The sequence below is a fragment of the Astatotilapia calliptera genome, chromosome 9 (genome assembly GCF_964374335.1).
Source record: "Astatotilapia calliptera chromosome 9, fAstCal68.1, whole genome shotgun sequence".
Taxonomy (NCBI): domain Eukaryota; kingdom Metazoa; phylum Chordata; class Actinopteri; order Cichliformes; family Cichlidae; genus Astatotilapia; species Astatotilapia calliptera.
Window position 1 is genome coordinate 6220737 of NC_137430.1, and position 20507 is coordinate 6241243.

The window sequence follows — 20507 nt, forward strand, 5'->3', positions numbered from 1 at the left end:
CTGAGTTGCTGAGTAGTGCACTCAGCACACAAACTACACCCTTTTTGGCTCCTACCTCAAAGCACACTGTGCGCTGTCGATCTTACGTGCTGAACAATAATATTCAATATTTAGTATTTACTGTTATATTCACATAGATCATCGTGATGATGTTGTTTATTATATTGCTCTCTTTTTTTTTTGCTTGTTTTCTCTTTTTTCTTTCTCAACAGGTGATCCAGGCGATTGATATATGTATTTTTTGTCTGTTTGTTTGTTGGTTTTTGTTTTTTGCCCTTTATCACCGTTCCTCTTCCCCGCTATTTGTCTTTCCCTCTTTCTTTCTCCCTTTTCGTTTCCCCAGTCAAGTCTGTCCCGTGTTTAGCAAGAGAAAATAAAATAAAATAAACAATAAAAACAAAGGTGAATTAAATAGACCAATATGGCAAGGCTGGAATGGTCCATTTGGTAAAGTAAATCCGTTGGACATCTTTCTTTGCCTTTAGACAATAATTCTGATGGCAAAAGAACCAAAAGGGACAGGCAAAAAAAAAAGAAAGAAAAAAAGAGAAAAAAAAAAGAAAGGTAATTGTGCGATTCACTCCAGGGTGATATGTGAATTTGACCCAGCATGGTCCCATTGAATTACCTGGGAACATCCCATATGGAAAAGAAATAGTAAAAACATATATGATTTACTCATGAAAGTGGCCACTTTCTCATTACTTTCATATATTTTTTTAGTAAATATACAAAACATACAAGTTTCATTATATAATTTTTCAAGGGATCTTATATGTGTTTTCACTCTTGTATGCTTTTCATACAAGTTTCATACAAGACAGATAAAAACTTTATAAGATTTATATATATCTTTTCCATATGGGATTCCACCAAATGTGGAGTCTATTATCATGGTCCGGTTCTGCCCCCTTAAGCCAATACTTCAATTGGACTAGTTTTACGTCTAGAAATTCATGGTCACCAATATCATAGCTTTTCTCTACAGGGGAGAAATGACGTGAAAAGAAGGCACATGGCTGCAGCTTACCATTTACCTGTTGCTACTGCTCCAAGTCTGGTATCCAAGGCATCCACTGCTTTGATAAACTGGTGGGATGAGTCGACTAGAACAGCATTTTTGGGAGAGGTAAGACTGGATAGGGGGGAGAGCTATCCTTCTGAACTCTTTAACAAACAATGGTAGAAGTTTGCAAAAAAAAGCTCTCCAACTGTTTTCTATGTGACGGACCAGGCCTGTTCACTACTGCCTGAATCTTGGCAGGATCACATTTGAGTTGTTTCTTCTCAATTACATAACGAAATGAGACTATGTCTGTTGTTAAGGGTGTCTCTCACCCTTCATGAACAGTTTGTTTTCCAAGCGATCTTGCAGGACTTGTCTGACATGGATCTTGTGTTCCTGAACAGATCTAAATATGAGAATATCATCAAGATACACCAAACGAAATCCCAGATCAAATCCCAACAAACATTGTTCAGCAACAACTGGAAGACAGCAGGAGCTTTTGTTAAACCAAAAGGCATAACAAGTTACTCAAAATGTCTGAGATGTGTATTGAAGGCTGTCTTCCACTCGTCCCCCTCCCATATCCTCACTAGATGGCAAGTACTCTGGAGATCCAGTTTGGTAAAAATGATGGCATCCTGTAACAGCTTGAAAGAAGAGGTAAGTAATGGCAAAATGTATTTGTTTTTAACTCTAATTTTGTTTGATGCACGGTAATCAATGCATGGGAGCAGAGTTTTATCTTTTTTTTCCACAAAGAAAAACCACTCATCCTCCCCGTAAAGGTAGAGCATGAGGGGCGAATTTTACTGTGGCAAGAGAGTTAGTTATGTACTTCTCCATTGCCTCCCGCTCTGGTTTGGAGAGACTGTAGAGGGGCTGGTAGGCAAAGGGGCCCCAGGAAGGAGATCTATGGCACAATCATAGGGTCTGTGTGGAAGGAGTGAGAGAACTAGGTCCTTTCTACAGACATGGGGTAACAATGGACAGATCTGGTGGTTCAGACAGGGAAGTTGAGAAGTCAGCTTATTGAGCGGGAGAAGCAGATTTCAGACATGATAGATGACCCACTGCAGTTTGCCTATTGGGCAAACAGGTCGGCCGAGGATGTAGTCAATATGGGACTACACTATATCCTGCATCATCTCAACCAATCGGGGAATACGTCGGGATCCTGTTTGTGGAATTCAACTCGTCTTTCAACACTGTATCCCACATATCCTTTACCAGAAACTCACCCAGCTTACTGTGCTCACCTCCACCTGTCACTAGCTTTGGATCACCAGCTTCCTGACAGACAGGCAGCAGCAGACAGAAGAGCATCACATCTGACACACAGATCATCAGTAATGGCCTCCCCCAGGTGTGGGTTCTCTTTCCACTGTTCTTCTCCCTCTATGCAATTCACTGCACTTCAGGAGAACCATCTGTTATAGAAGTTTGCAGATGACATCACCATCACTGATCTGACCCAGAATGATGACAAGTCCATGTACAGACAGGAGGTGGACCAGTTGGTTCACTGGTACACTCAAGATTGTTGAAATGACCCTAAGCCCTGAATTTGATCTAGTGGAGAGGCAAAGTTCCCCTACTGTTTTTTATAGGACTAGTCGTACTCTGCTTCCTACCCATCAGCCTCTGCATCAAGCTCCCCCCATGTGACCAGTGTGGGGAGTCCATGCAGCACAGTCATGCGAAATTAACATCGGAGGAGTGGCGGCAGAGGATTGAGGCCAAACTCTGTATATATTGGAAACAGTTGGCCACTTCATTGTGTAACACATCAGATTGAGCCAGTTCACACTGATAAGCATATCAGGAGCAACTTAGAGTTCAGTATCTAGTCCAAGGATACTTTGGCATGCAGACCAGAATAGCCAGAGATCAAACCTCAGATATTCAAATTAGTAGATGACCTGCTCTATCTCCTGCTCTTCCTCCACAGCCATAGGCACCCCAAACTGAGTTAGTTACAAATAATATTAGTTGGATTGTGTATTCCGCGTGTTAGATGTTCATGGGCTATACGTGTTGAGTTTTATTTTGTGTATTGTATTTAGTTTTACTTCTTTCAATTTTAATTACATTTTTTGTCTTGTCCACCATGATTGGTTTAAGTTGTGTTTGTTTTCCCCACCTTTTTTGTCTTCCCTCATTACCTCAGTGTATTTAAACCCATGGTTTATCTTAGTTTCACAGAATTTTATTACAGAGAATAAACACTGCACTGCGGCCTAACAAGACAAGCACAGACATGCTGTTATTATCTGGAGCTCCATGAAAGTTCTTGTTCATGTTGCAAGGATGATCATGAGAACTGGGGTGGATCGCCCAAAACTAGATGTGAAGACCTTGTTAATAATATTAAAGGAAGTTCTGGTGAGGGTATGGGTACAACTTTATCTCACTAAGGAGCCAATGGACAGGGATGTGTACCATAAAATCTTCCACAATAACGTCCTTCGCTCAGTAAGAAGACTGAAGATGGGCTGAGCATAAGTCTTCCAGCATGATAATGACCTAAAAGATACCACCAAGGCAACAAAACATAGGCTAGACAAGTCCATTAAGATCAAGATGGAGTGTCCTAGTTAGTCTCCAGACCTCAATCCTATAGAAAATGTTGAGAGTTACCAAATGGCAGCCAAGAAACCTAATGGATTTAGACAAATTCTATAAAAATCACCCCGGAGAGGTGAGCAAACCTTGTGAATAACTGCAAGAAATGTCTCATGATTGTCCTTGTCGACAAGGGTTTCTTCACCAAGTACTAAATCATGTTTTGCTTGGGCATCAAATACATGCATTTCAATTTATAACTTTTGTTTAATGTGTTTTTATGGCTTGTTATTACAATAAATTACCATAAAAATTAAAGACTCTTCATTTCTTTGGAAATAAGCAATATTTGTCATGATTCGGCTGTGTGGCAGGCAGGAGAGGACCCAAATGCTAACTCACGGGGACACGGGGAATAAACTCAGAGAGCACAGCTTTCTTGCTGGAAAGACAGATCACGAGTAATACAAAACTAAACTGGGAAAAACTAAATATAAAGCTCACCAAGAAACACAGGGAGAATCACACACAGCATGAGGGAGAACGCGACACAGAACTGAGGGAGACGCAGACATAAATACACAGAGGGTTAACGAGGGAAGTGGGAGCACACAGGGAACACAGGTGACACTGATAATCATAACAAGACACGGCAGGAGTGAACGCAACACTGACGGGAGACGGGCAAAGTAAAACAGGAAGTACAGAGGTTCAGACAGGACGAGAGAGAGCACGGGGAGAACACAGACATAACAGGCTGGGGAAACATGGAATAAAACTAGAGATGGCACGATACCACTTTTTTATGTCCGATACCGATATCATAAATTTGGATATCTGCCGATACCGATATGAATCCGATATAGTGTTTTTTAATCAACAAAACTGTTTTTTAAAATATCTTGCTGCATTTTGCAAGTCTGCAAGTTCATACTCAAGTTTAAAACAACAACTACACTAAAGCTATTCTGTTATACCTGTATACAAAAAAAATATTTCATAGTTCAGCAATACTGATCAATCTAATAAACTTAGACCTACACCATCCTCCCTATTCTGGTATTTTAAAGAGTACTTAGCGTAAATATTAAGCAACCTAACTAATAGGGTTCCAACTCCCAGCAACAACAAAAATAAATAAATAAAAAATAGGGAACCACCCCTCACGCTCCACCTCATGATGCTTAATCAACGTAATCAACCTTAATTTGATGCAGTGTGAAAAAAAATGCACAGAAATCAATTATTTTTCAAGAAATATTAAATAGATTCAACATCTTTCTTCAACAAAATTGCAGACTGCACAGATGGTACCTTCCCAAAGGAAAATGTACTATAGCTTACTAGGGTATATATATTAGACTTAATAGTCACTATATACAGTAATTGACTTCTATTCATTTTACATCAAATTAAAACTTTGGGTGTCAGATAATTATTTATTAAAAGCTAGACATTTTAAATGAGAATAAGAAAGAAAAGTATGTCTTTGTGCCCCCTTTTCCCAGTTAATGCCCTATCGGCCCCCCTGGCTAAACTTTGCTAGATCCGCCCCTGCACAGTTACCAGCCGTCAGCTACGTAGAAAAAGATCCTGGTGTAGAAAGTAATATTAAATAAATTGTAACAACAGCTGATCAAGCTTAAACGTGCTGCTGTTGTTTGCTCTTTCTGGCGCAAAGTGGACCAAAAACAAACAAAAGAGACTCACAACAGAAAAGCCGATCAGCTGATCATTTAAGCAGTTTCACGATTGAAGTAGCAGCCGGAGAGCGAGAGGCAGTCGCTCGTTAAGCTTAACGTGGGAATGCTTTACAAACATTCAGAGATGGACTTACACACTTGCTTTACTTCTCTCGGGATAACTTTGTCGGAGATGAAATGCCAGGTTGCTAGCGAAGCTCCAAATGCTATCCAGACCACCGACAGGTCCCGCATGCCACAGCTGCTCTATCACGTGATGCATACTGCTCCGACGTTCTGAGGCGAGTTACAGCGTGTTGCAAGTTTTGTGAGGTGCTTTCGTGATATTTAATGGATCGGATTACATTTTTTATTTTTCTCCGATATCCGATCCAGTAATTTAGGTCAGTATCGGACCGATACCGATACGTAATATCGGATCGGTCCATCTCTAAATAAAACACAAGGAGAGACGAGGGCTCACAAATACACAGAGGGGCACACAGGGGGTAAGAGTCACAAGGGGAACACACATAAGGAACAACATAACAGGGCAACCCAGGAAGCATGGCCTAAATAAGGAACAAAATACATGAAAACTGCGAATACTGGGCCAACATGGCCCAGGATCATGACAATATTGGGTTTACACTTCATTAATTGCGGGCGATCGTTGCTCAAGAGTTGGCAGTTCGCCTTGTAATCGGAAGGTTGCCGGTTCGAGCCCCGGCTTGGACAGTCTCGGTCGTTGTGTCCGTGGGCAAGACACTTCACCCGTTGCCTACTGGTGGTGGTCAGAGGGCCCGGTGGCGCCAGTGTCCGGCAGCCTCGCCTCCGTCAGTGCGCCCCAGGGTGGCTGTGGCTACAATGTAGAGCGCTTTGGGGTCCTTAGGGACTAGTAAAGCGCTATATAAATACAGGCCATTTAATTTTTGTCTGTTTTGGGGACATTTTTTTAATTGGGATTTATTTTGTTTTAAAACTTAAAATACAAATATTATTAGTATGTTAATAATTAAGATGGGTGAACATATAGAAAGCTGTAAAGTAAAATTTAAACTCACTTTTCAGGGGCTAGTTGCTCCTGAAAAAAATACATTAAAAAAACGTAAGTACTTCCAATAAACTCACTTTTCAGACCACTGACCAGACCTGACCCAACAGTCATTGGTCACTCACAGCTGAGGAATCTTGCTGCATGTCTTTTGCAGCATGTGCTTGTTTTTCACACATAATTGGTCATTTACGTAACTTTCATTTTGTGGCCAAATCAGCCATCTGGAAAATACTTTGTGTATAAAAATGTAATTATGTAAGATTTATTGCTTGATTTAGAAAAAAAATTGATACTATGTATTTACTAAGACTTTGTTAAGTTGATGTATGGATGTAGAATGATATATTGTAAACACAGAACTTGAATATTAAATTATATGGAAGATGATTACTGCATCTTCTGTTCAAAATCCTAGGTCCCTAGTCACCTTCCTATCTTCCTGCTCCCCAAGCCTTTTCCATTTGTCAAATAGTTGACAGCAACTGGCAATGTTAGATGAGCAGTGAATCCACCTGTGACAACCATTTATATGTGATTAATGGACAAGCCATAGCCCAGCATGGGCCACTAGAGGTCGAAAAGACATCAAACCAACGCAAATCACAGCAATTAGACCAGGACTAATAAGATTCATATGCAATCTATGTGCAGGTCGGTGGTTTAATCCAGTCAGCTCCTCCAGTCCACATGTTAAAGTGTCCTTGGACAACACATCCCCAACCCCAAGTAGCCCCAATGTGGCTTGTAGTGAAAACTACTTTGTTTGCTTGGTTAGAGTAGCATAAATGTTTGCCATAAAGGTCTAAGTTATGCAATTTATTTCCTATTATAGATGTATGCACTTTAAAACTAGCATTTATATGGCGACCAAAATTTAGAAATACAGATCTGTTTAGAATATATAAATAGCCAATATGACATTTTAAAAAGATATAATTAATGTTTAACAAATGTTTCAGAGCTTGGGGAGAGTGGATTTTTTTTAAGGTTTTACAACACTTTTTTGGGAGAAAAATGTCTCTTATCACATAATAGCATGTGTCCTATTTTATCTAAGAGATAAAAAGATAACATACTTATTGTTCTTACTATTTCAAAAAATGCAAGGATATTCTGGAATTGTTGGGGTTTATTGTATAACCACATAAAACCATTACAAGTGCTAAATGCTGTCCTCACTTCAATATAATGAAAACATGTTCACATCTACCATTTATAATTATTAATATTTATTCATGATTAATTAGCACTCACACACAAAAATACACTGAACAAAAATATAAATGCAACACTTTTGTTTTTGCTCCCATTCCCCATGGGATGGACGTAGAGACCTAAAATTCATTCCAGATACACAATATAACCATCCCTCCCAAACAGTGGTCACAAATCAGTCCAAATGTGTGGTAGTGGGCACATCTGCTATATTGAGATAATCCATCCCACCTCACAGGTGTGCCACATCAGGATGCTGATCTGACATCATGAGTAGTGCACAGGTGTACCTCAGACTGCCCACAACAAAAGGCCACCCTGGAATGTGCAGTTTTGTCTCACAGCAAAATGCCACAGATGCCACAAGCAATGAGGGAGCGTGCAATTGGCATGCTGACAGCAGGAATGTCAACCAGATCTGTCACCCGTGCATTGAATGTTCATTTCTCAACCATAAGCCGTCTCCACAGGCGTTTCAGAGAATATGGCAGCACATCCAACCGGCCTCACCACCGCAGACCTCGTGTAACCACACCAGCCCAGGACCTCCACATCCAGCAGGTTCACCTCCAAGATCGTCTGAGACCAGCCACCCAGACAGCTGCTGGAACAATTGGTTTGCACAACCAAACAATTTCTGCACAAACTGTCAGAAACCGTCTCAGGGACGCTCAACTGCATGCCCGTCGTCCTCATCGGGGTCTTGACCTGACTCCAGCTCGTCGCCGTAACAGACTTGTGTGGGCAAATGCTCACATTTGATGGCGTCTGGCACGTTGGAGAGGTGTGCGCTTCACGGATGAATCATGGTTCACATTGTTCAGGGCAGATGGCAGCTGAGAATGTCCCAGTTCTTGCATGGCCAGCATACTCACCGGACATGTCACCCATTGAGCATGTTCGGGATGTGCTTGACCGGCGTATACGACAGCGTGTACCAGTTCCCACGAATATCCAACAACCTCGCACAGCCATTGAAGTGGAGTGGACCAACATTCCACAGGCCACAATTGACAATCTGATAGACTCCATGCGACGATGTGTTGCACTGCATGAGGCAAATGGTGGTCACACCAGATACTGACCGGTTCTGGGTCCCCAGACCCCCAATAGCGCAAAAAACTGCACATTCCAGGGTGGCCTTTTGTTGTGGGCAGTCTGAGGTACACCTGTGCACTACTCATGATGTCAGATCAGCATCCTGATGTGGCACACCTGTGAGGTGGGATGGATTATCTCAATATAGCAGATGTGCCCACTACCACACATTTGGACTGATTTGTGACCACTGTTTGGGAGGGATGGTTATATTGTGTATCTGGAATGAATTTTAGGTCTCTACGTCCATCCCATGGGGAATGGGAGCAAAAACAAAAGTGTTGCGTTTATATTTTTGTTCAGTGTATCTATTTAAACTCACTGAACTGGATTCACGCCAGTGGTAGGAAAGCTTGAATGTGTGGGACTTGCATATGTGTTTCCTACACTTTATATCAGATATTCAAACTCCATTGAAGAGGGTGCACCTGCCCCATGAATTTGAACCAGGAACCTTGTGTCTGCGAGGCATCAATACTAACAACAGCATGCCACCCCATTACAGAGCTTGTCTTAACAGTGTTTTCACAAACAGGGGTTTGGTTGTTAGACTAGTGGCAAGGGTTGGCTTCTTAAATTAATTGTGATATTTAAGCAATTCTATAAATCACTGAGCATCTTTCTCTTTCATTTTTAAAAGGTAAAGTTGAATACAGAATATAAAATGAAAACATGAGACCTTAGAAAGGAGATAATACATAATTCGAAACACAAAAACATACGCATTTAGTAAGCGGCAATCAACACCCTCTTCCATTCCTTAATTCTCCCTTTAAACAATGTAGTCTAAAGCCCCACCTCACATCTACCCCTCATTTATCATTTTAATATGCTTGTTGGGAGGCAGAAAAAGGGGGAATTAAATACGAGGAGGGAGTCTTTAAAGAGAACAAATGAAAAACTGATTCATTGCTCTGTCCCAGTATGAGAGATTAATGTTCAAATTTCATTATTACTTCCATTGCTATTACTATGAACGTAATAATGACAAAATCAGAACAAAATCATCTGTGTAAGACAGAGACATTGAGTAAAACACAGTTATATCATTAAAGATTCAATAGCACCTAAGGAGGTGGTATTAATTACAGGCTAAACTAAAAGTTAATTGTTGAGAGGATGCTACTGCCCATCATAATGATGACAATGACCATAGTTCAGTTTGCTTTCTAATTATTTGGCGATCATCAAATGAGGCATAAAAATGATTTGTACTGAACACAGTTTAATTATACATTTTTTTTTACATTAATTTAAATTTATTTCCAAAGTTTAAAACACACCAAAATGATGAGAATGACAAAATATAACCTTTTAATAATAAACAAAATTACTATTATTGTACTTATAATAAAGTAGATTTTTATAACGCCTTTCAAGAATTCCAAGGATGCTTTAAAAAGCAGTTTAAATAAACAAAACTATATAAATAAACAAATCAAGGGTAAAGAGAACAGCTATCCGGTTGTTCAGTGATGACGCGACGAATCCTACTTCCGGGTCTAAAGTAGTCTGCGTTTAATATGGCTTTTGTGTTGTTAACATGTTTAATGTTATGTATTTTCTTCTATTTGATCTCAAAAAGCTCCTAAAACAGTCAGTGATCACTGTTGACCTCCCTCGGCTTTTATTACCGCTAATCATTTATTTAAGCTCAGTTTTTAAAACCTTAGGATGTAACTACAGCCCAGCCCATGCAGCAGTATATGAATGACTAACCTCGTATTGTGGATGGATTATCTCAGTTGTTCTCCTGGCTGAAGTTTGGTCCTTTTACAGCATCCTGCCATGCGATTACATTTGTTCCTGACCACCGAGAACACTCACGGTAACTTTTATCGAGTGGAAAAAAAGTTAGCTTGTTTATATTATGCTAACATAGCTGTGTCGCTAGCGGTCACGTAGCACATCATTATATACCAGCTAGCCCAACTTCAGTAACCCTACAAACGTCACTGCTGTTTAGTTTTCTGTCTTCATTTATGCTGGAAGTGATAACAGAGCTGTACGTTTTAATTTGTTTCCAAAACCCCGCAGTCAGGACATGCTATATTGTATTCAGATAGAAGCTAGCGAGCTAACTCCCTGCTAACTTCTAACTCTTTTAAATGTCATAAATTCCGTTTTCATGGATACCTGGATGTTAAACTCAATTGTTATACCTGGTAGAGCAGAACGCTGATCATTTTATTAAAGATGAAAGACTTTAGACAGTTTTTCAACTCTCAGTAATGCCATAGTGATCGTTTGATATATGGACCTGCAGCGGAGTTTAGACCCAGACACGGCTAGTGACGTCACCGTTCATACTGCTGATCTCTGTACATTTAATATATATGTATATACATGCACGTATGTGTGTATATATATACATATATATATAACACCCAGCACGCCCCTGCGGGCGGTTTATCCTTCAAGCTCGGGTCCTCTACCAGAGGCCTGGGAGCTTGAGGGTCCTGCGCAGTATCTTAGCTGTTCCCAGGACTGCGCTCTTCTGGACAGAGATCTCCGATGTTATTCCCGGGATCTGCTGGAGCCACTCGCCTAGCTTGGGAGTCACCGCACCTAGTGCTCCGATTACATATATATTATATATATATATATATATATATATATATATATATATATATATATACATATATATATATATATATATATATATTAGGGGTGCAACGATACACAAAATTCACGGTTCGGTTCGGTTCGATACTTTGGTGTCACGGTTCGATATTTTTTCGATACAAAAAAAAATATTCATGCCTTTTTAATTTGTCATTTATTAAATTTTCACGGCACATTCCGCACCACATCTCTGTGCGTTCATTATTTGTTTGAAGCCAGCTCACTTCCTGCAACCACTTTTCCGAGAATACGTGCTTCTTTTGTGGTTCGGACTCCTTCTGACATTTCTTTGGAGGTGGAGGAACACCAAAGTAATTGCTTAAAGGAGCTTCTTCGATATCTTTAAGAGTTCTAAACAAATGTCTGTCCTCCTCCTGAAAATCTTATGTATGCAAACGCGCGTTGCAACTTATTATCGGACCACTTATGTGCAGCCCTGGTTATTTAGCTCGTCATAATGCAGCCACAGAAATTCTTTTGTCCATGAAACCATAAAGCTGCACTTTCTTTTTGCCCTATAGCCTGATTTGTCATAACTTTTCCGTTTTGTGGTAAGCTTTTCTTTGGCTGTCACTTCTTCACCCTGACCTGTCTTATTTGGCTCAGCAGAACTAAAATATATATCCTGCTGCTCTTACTCACGCACTCACATAACGCTCAGCGATTCTCTGCGCGATCAACCTCTCATATGTTTAAGCTGCGGGAGATTTCACTTGTCATGTTTGCATAGTAAGCTAACGATTGATAAGACGATGTCAGAGGAATTGGTGCGCAAATTATCATCACTCACCAATCAGTGCTGACGCTCTCTATACACAGTTCGCGCGATTGCAAAGTGAAAGCAAAAAACAAGCGCAAATTCAAACGCGATTTCAATATGTCACATATTGACAGTGGCTCATCGATGCCAATGACATAATTACCCAGCTACATTTCCGAAAGAATGCAAAAGCATTGACATATATTTTTCCTTCCTACGATAGGCCGACGGGCAGGGCAGAGATAGATTTTGGTAGCCCGACTGGAAAAATCGCTAGCCCCGGGACGTCGGGCTAGCGATATTGCGAGCCCTGTATCTGATTGAGGAATCACTCATCTTTGGAAAAGAGAGTTTATTACAGAGAAATGGCTCTTTCCAAAATAAAAGCTATACTATCCGCTTCTTCTGGGCTATATTCTCAGCAGCATATTAAACATATCAGGTCCCCATAGGGAGAATCATGTGCTAACGGCTGTCTAAATGACTCGGGTAAAGCTTGTACCATGCCTGCTTGTTGTTTTTGTCTGCTTCCACTTGTCATATTCGTTGTGTTCCCACTAGTGCTGTCAGCGTTAATCTCGTTGAAATGACATTAACGCCACAACACGGCAAATCTCCGTTAACGAGCTACCGCAGATCGCCCGTGCATGGGGCTGGACAGGCAACACGTTAACGAGCTAACTGCGCTAACACACTAGCTCCCACCCATGTAATTGAGCATTGCGTGGCACATCCAACATACTGTTTTACTTTAGTCCATGACTAAAGTAAAACACAAGCTTATACCTTCAGGGTCATACTTCACGTGAAAACCAAAATAGTTCCAAACGCCAGATCTGAATGAAGGTGGGGGAGGTTCAATTTGCCATGTTGCAAGGAGAGCTTAACTTCTTTCTCACTAGCTTGCCCTGCGCTCAGTGAATCTGCGTTCGACTACTCCGCCTAGGCTGCACTGTCGAGCGCAGATCCACTGAGCGCTCAACACAGACAGCATCGTCAGAAGGAAAGTTGATAAAATAAATTAAAAATTTTGTATTGTTCGATACATATGTGTACCGAACCGAAAGCACTGTATCGAACGGTTCAATATCGATACAAGTATCGTTGCACCCCTAATGTATAGATATATATATATATAGATATGAAGCTATTAATTTGTAATTTTTGTATGTTTGAAAACGGACCACTTCATATCTATGATGTTTTACTAGTGCTAGTCGAGTTCTGGCGTTGTATAATGATACATCTGTAAAGGAGAGGGTGGGGAAAGGAAGACACTATATACAAAAAGTGCCGCAGACCATACATAAATCCTTCTGATTGATATGTGACCGATCCTTCCACTCCAACACATAGTGTCAGACGTGCACGTACAGTCACCAGAAAATAAATGGATATATCCTTCACCATCCCAAACGAGTAAATTAAGGTTTAAGATAACCTTTATTAGTCCCACGTTTGGGAAATTTGTTTTGTTACAGCAGTGGACAGTGCAAAGTTGCATAGAAAAATTAGAGAAAAACACTGGAATAAGATATCAATAAGTTACTGTACACAACAGAATAAAATAAAATACTATATACAATCGAATAAAATAGAATAAAATAGAATACTAATGCTATATACAGTTGAGTATAATACAACGATGCCAGAAAAGAGTAATGCACTTAGTGTTATTGCTAATGCACATGTGTGGATATGTGTGATCAGTTGAAGTAAAAAGTAAAAGTAAAATTTTATTTATATAGCACCTTTCAAGATAAAAATCACAAAGTGCTTCACAGGAGCTAAAACCTAAAAATAAAAATCAACCAAAAGCAAGTTTAAAAAGATGAGCTTTTAGGTGTTTTTTAAAAGCAACCACGGAGTCCACAGATCTCAGGCTCAAAGGGAGAGAGTTCCACAATCTGGGGGCCACAGTTCCAAAAGCTTTGTCGCCTTTTGTTTTCAGCCTCGTGTGTTGGACAGCAAGCAAGCCCTGGTCACATGACCTCAGGGACCTGCTGGGAATGTATAGATGTAAAAGTTCATTTATATACAGGGAGTGCAGAATTATTAGGCAAATGAGTATTTTGTCCACATCATCCTCTTCATGCATGTTGTCTTACTCCAAGCTGTATAGGCTCGAAAGCCTACTACCAATTAAGCATATTAGGTGATGTGCATCTCTGTAATGAGAAGGGGTGTGGTCTAATGACATCAACACCCTATATCAGGTGTGCATAATTATTAGGCAACGTCCTTTCCTTTGGCAAAATGGGTCAAAAGAAGGACTTGACAGGCTCAGAAAAGTCAAAAATAGTGAGATATCTTGCAGAGGGATGCAGCAGTCTCAAAATTGCAAAGCTTCTGAAGCGTGATCATCGAACAATCAAGCGTTTCATTCAAAATAGTCAACAGGGTCGCAAGAAGCGTGTGGAAAAACCAAGGCGCAAAATAACTGCCCATGAACTGAGAAAAGTCAAGCGTGCAGCTGCCAAGATGCCACTTGCCACCAGTTTCGCCATATTTCAGAGCTGCAACATCACTGGAGTGCCCAAAAGCACAAGGTGTGCAATACTCAGAGACATGGCCAAGGTAAGAAAGGCTGAAAGACGACCACCACTGAACAAGACACACAAGCTGAAACGTCAAGACTGGGCCAAGAAATATCTCAAGACTGATTTTTCTAAGGTTTTATGGACTGATGAAATGAGAGTGAGTCTTGATGGGCCAGATGGATGGACCCATCAAATAATTGAAATGGGTATATATTTGTTTTTTGTTAAGTTGCCTAATAATTATGCACAGTAATAGTCACCTGCACACACAGATATCCCCCTAAAATAGCTAAAACTAAAAACAAACTAAAAACTACTTCCAAAAACATTCAGCTTTGATATTAATGAGTTTTTGGGTTCATTGAGAACATGGTTGTTGTTCAATAATAAAATTATTCCTCAAAAATACAACTTGCCTAATAATTCTGCACTCCCTGTATGTTGGTGCTTGTCTATGCAGAGCCCTGAAAGTCAAGGTCAAAACCTTAAAGTGGATTCTGATTTTAACGAGGAGCCAGTGCAGCTGAATCAGCAGGGGTGTGACATGGGAGTACTTGGAGGATGTGGTCAGAAGCTCTGCAGCAACATTCTGAACAACTTGCAGATGCCCCAAAGAGGCTTTACATAAACAAGTAAACAAAGAATTACAATAATCCAGATGAGATGAAACAAATGCATGAATGACAATTTCTAATTTGGAGCGCGATACAATGGGACTCAGCTTAGCAATGTTTCTCAAGTGATAAAAACAGGAGCGAACCAGAGATTTTACATGGGCATTTAAAGTCAGAGCTGAGTCAATAGTAACACCAAGGTTCCTGATAGACGGTTTGGCAAATGTAGCAAGTGGACCCAAGTTTTCCATAACACTTGGTACAAAATTTTTAGGAGCACAAACAAGGACTTCAGTATTCTCCTCATTTAGTTGAAGAAAGTTTCCAGCTATCCAACATCTAATGGAGTCTATGCACTTATGCAAAATCTGTAGCTTGGAAACATCATGGGGCTTAAAGGAGATATATAACTGAATATCATCTGCATAGCAGTGATACGAAATGTCCTTAAAAGTGCTCAATAAGTGTTGAAGAGAAAGTAAATACAGCAAGAACAATAAAGGCCCCAAAACTGAACCTTGTGGCACACCATAGGCAAGAAAAGTAGAAGAGGAACTGTACTTAGAGGTAGCCACAGAAAAGGATCGTTCATGCAAAGAGGATTCAAACCAGTCGAAAGCAGCCCCTGATATACCCACCCAGTGTCTCAGCCTGTCTAGCAGAATATGATGGTCCACAGTATCAAAGGCGGAGGTCAGGTCCAACATCAACAGAACGGAGCATTCTCCTGCATCACATCTCATCAAAATGTCGTTGGAGACTATAAGAAGTGAAGTTTCAGTAGAGTGAGCTCTACGAAAGCCAGATTGGAATTTATCCAGAATGCTGTATTCATCTAGAACAGCTATAAGCTGCTTAGCCACAACCTTTTCGAAAATCTTAGCAATGAACGATAATTTTGAAATCGGTCTGTAGCTACTAAGAAGAGAACCATCAAGCTTAGGTTTTTTTTTAACAGTGGGTGAATAACAGCATTCTTACAGTAAACAGGGACCTGACCAGAAACCAGTGAGGTATTAATAATTGTGAGCACACGGGGACCAATAGACTGAAAGACATTTTTAAACAAAGATCCAGGTAAAATATCAAGAGAGCAGGAGGATGCTTTCATCGAATTAACTAACTTGACCAGCTCTGGTAAGGACACAGGTAAAAATCTTTCTAAAATTACAGGCCTAGCTTGAGTTGGAGCAGACAAGAGAGACACAGAAGGAGAGATATTGTTCCTCACGTCACTGACTTTTTCAACGAAGAAAGAAAGAAATTTTTCACAATCTTCATTTGATGAAATTGGGACAGCAGGTGGAGCAGGAGCAACAATATCACTAATGGTGTTAAATAGTACCTTGGGGTTACCTCTGCTCTTAGACACTAAGTCTGAGAAATAGGCAGCCCTCGCATCTCGAACTGAAGTGTTAAAAGAGACTAAAAGGTCCTTTAAATGAAGGAAATGGACATGCAAAGTCTTTGTTGTGGAGTCTGACAGCAGTGAGGAGGAAAGACCTGCGTTCTCTCCGTCCCAAATCGTGGGTGCTGCAGTCTGCCACTGAAGGAGCTGCTCAGTGCTGTCAGAGTCTCCTGCATGGGGTGGGAGATGTTGTCCTACAGGGATGACAGCTTAGCCATCATTCTCCTGTCACTCACCACCTCCACTGGGTCCAGAGAGCATCCTAGAACAGAGCTGGCCCTCCTGATCAGCCTGTTCAGTCTCTTCCTGTCCCCAGCAGAGATGTTGCCGCCCCAGCAGACTATGCTCGTAAAAGATGGCTGAGGCCACCACAGAGTCATAGAAGGTCTTCAGGAGTGGGCCCTCCACTCCAAAAGACCTGAGTCTCCGCAGCAGGTACAGCCCTTTCCTGTAGAGGGCGTCTGAATTATGAGTCCAGTCCAGTTTATTGTTCAGATGAACACCAAGGTACCTGTTGCTGTCCACAGTCTCAATGTTCATACCTTGGATGATCAGTGGTTGCAATGGAGGATGTTTGTGCCTGCGGAAGTCTACCACCAGCTCCTTGGTTTTACTAGTGTTGATCTGGAGGTAGTTCTGCTGGCACCAGTCCACAAAGCCTTGGGTCAGTTCTCTGTACTCCTTGTCGTCCCCATCAGGTTTGAGGCCAACTATTGCAGAGTAGTGATATGCGATACCACTGATTTCCTTTCCGATCCGATACCAAGTAATATTCAGGGTGGTATCGACGATACTGATCCAATACCGATACTTTGTACAAAAACATTTTATTTATTGTATCTCAAATTATAGCGTCATAATGATTACAGGACATCAGATTTCTTGTTCTTATCACTTAATAATGCAGAGTTCATCATATAGAAATAAAAAAAACCTGAAGTTGTGCGCTATTTGAACACGTTGCCTGCCTGCAGCACTAAAGGACTCCATGAGAGACGTCTGTCTCGCCCTAGCAGCACCTGTCCCTGTCCTCTTCTTCAGTTCGCCTCAACATAAGCTCATCATATTCTGTGATATGATTTACTCTGAGGTGTTTGACAAGGTTAATGATGTTGCCACAACCATACATCAATATTAAAACAATAAAAGGCTTTAACTACTTCAGTTGTGTGTAATTAATCTAAAATATATGAAAGTCTAATGTTTATCAGTACATTACAGAAAATAATGAACTTTATCACAATATGCTAATTTTTTGAGAAGGACCTGTATAAGTCACTTTGATAACTTAAAAATGTTATTGTTTGGCTTTTTCAGTGTTTTATTTGTTTGTGAGTAAATCGGTTTGGCTGAGATTAAAGTTATTAGATTAGATTAGATTAAATAAAACGTTATTAATCCCTCGGGAGGGTTCCTCCGGGGTTTTCACACAGCTGAATAAACGTCAAACAGAAAACTGATTAAACAGAAGTGTGAGACGGTCGACAGTTTAAGTCAGCGCCCGGTTATATTTTAGATAGCAAGGAGCAGACGGCAGAGTTTCACTCCACCGAGGGAGCTCATGACGTACTACCGGGCTTTCTTTAGACCGCGAAGGCCGGGTCCTCAGGTGGAAGCAGCCACAACACCTCACTTTTTTGCCACATGTATCGCAAACTGTTTGTGGAGGTAAAATACGTTCGTACATGACTCCAACTACGCTCAAACATTGTTGTGAGTGAGCACGCCAGCGGCTGCGAGACATTTATACAGCCGTATTTCGCACAGTTTCTTATGAAAGGCGGAAGAGGAAGTAGTTCCTTTGAATGTAGACAATCCGAATGATATAGTTTCTTTCCACTGTGTTCCTGTTAATGATAAACTACAAATTTACCCTAAATTACTAAAATATCGATATTTTAATGTGAAAATCGATTCTAGAACATAAATGATTGGTATCGGAGGAATCGATATTTCAGGATCGATCCGCACATCACTATTGCAGAGTCATCAGAGAACTTCTGCAGGAAGCACTGGATGGAGTTGTGGGAGAAGTCTGCAGTGTAGATGGTGAAGAGGAACGGTGCCAGAACCGTTCCCTGTGGGGCCCCCGTACTGCCGACTACCCAGTACGACACACAGCCCTGAGTCCTCACATACTGTGGTCGGTCAGTGAGGTAGTCCAGAATCCATGTAGTGAGGTGATTGTCCACTCCAGAGTTCTCCAGCTTGTCCTTCAGGACCGTGGGAAGAATGGTGTTAACCCTCGTGTTACCCTAGCAAAAAACGGGACCATTTATGGTAATTTTCGATTTTAAATATATCAGTCATTTTAAAAGACCAGTTGCATGATACTTGCCCAGGATGTGAATTTTAGGATTATTTTTAAAATTCAATGATCCCCTCTATGGTGTGGTGTATAGTAAAGGAGATTCACATATTTACCCCCTCCCTTTGCCCTTGTACCATTTTGGGCCCCATTGACTCCCATTATAATCACATATTTTCGATATACTGTAATCCTGACATGTGATAATTTTTTTCTCGTGAATACCTAATGGATCTAAGCCTCTGCCTTCAAAATAAAGGAAAAATATGTTTTGGATCCAATGAGCACAATATTAGGCACAGCACCACCATAGACATTTTCAGTGGTTTTGAATGCAGGACATGGTTATCTTACCTTGCAAAATGCATGACAATAAAACATCTAACCACCATAAAATGGTATTGTGTTTGTCTGTGTGTGTGCATGTGTGAGTGTGTGTGTGTGAGTGAGTGAGAGAGAGAGAGAGAGGGAGAGAGATTATCAAAGGCCAAAGGGGCTGTGTTTATGTTTTTTTTTTAACGAGAGAGCCTCCTCTCTCTTATTGGATGCATGGTATAGTATGTTTATGCAGGTGCACCTTTGAAGTCTATGAGAATACTTTGCAGCCTGGTCTGAGTGGTCATTTCTGCACAGACACCATGAAGCGCACACTGAGTTTAGAGGAGGCTGTTGCTGCAGTTTTGCACTCTTCAGAAAGCGAAAAAGATAGCACAGGCAGTGGAGATATTTCTGGCAGCGAAGAAGGGGAGGAATATTTGCCAGGCACAGAGGAGCTTTGCAGCTTGTCTGAGGAGGAGGAGGAAGAAGAGACAGGACTGGAGGCTGACCATCAGTGGAACTCTAGAAATGGAGAAATCATGTGGCAACCCACCCATGAAGAGGTCCTGCCATTTTTTCCTCCTCCCATTTTGACCCCAGGACCAACCCACTATGCTATTGCAAGGATCAGTAGCCCTGTGAGCACGTTCAGTCTTTTTTTTGCGGAGGACATTATGCAGTTAATCCTGCATTTTACAAACCTGCAGGGCAAGAGGTCGGTGAAAGACTGGAAAGACACAGATGAGGAGGAGCTGCGGGCCTACATGGGGCTTCTGATCCTGGCTGGCCTGTACAGGTCGCAACATGAAACAACAACAAGCCTGTGGGATGGGGAGACAGGGCGTGTTCTTTTTCCTGCCACCATGTCAAGGAAAAGATTTGCACAAATTAATCTGGCAATCAGATTCGATGATCGACTTTCTCGCCCAGGTCGCTACAGGGGGGACAAGCTAACTCCCATAAAGGATTTATGGACCAAATGGAGCGACCGCCTGCCCACATTTTTTAACCCAGGGAGGGATATATGTGTAGATGAACAGCTGGTCCCTTTTAAGGGCCGCTGTTCATTCAAGCAGTATATGCCCTCCAAACCGGCTAAATATGGGCTAAAGATCTGGGCCCTCTGCGATGTGCAGACCTCCTATGCCTGGAGGCTTCAAGTGTACACAGGAAAGTCTCCATCAGCGAGCAGAGAGATCAACCAAGGCATGCGGGTGGTGCTTGAATTGACAGAGGGGCTGCAGGGCCACACAGTCACCACAGACAATTTTTTCACTTCATTTCCTCTTGCAGAGGAACTGAGGAAGAGGA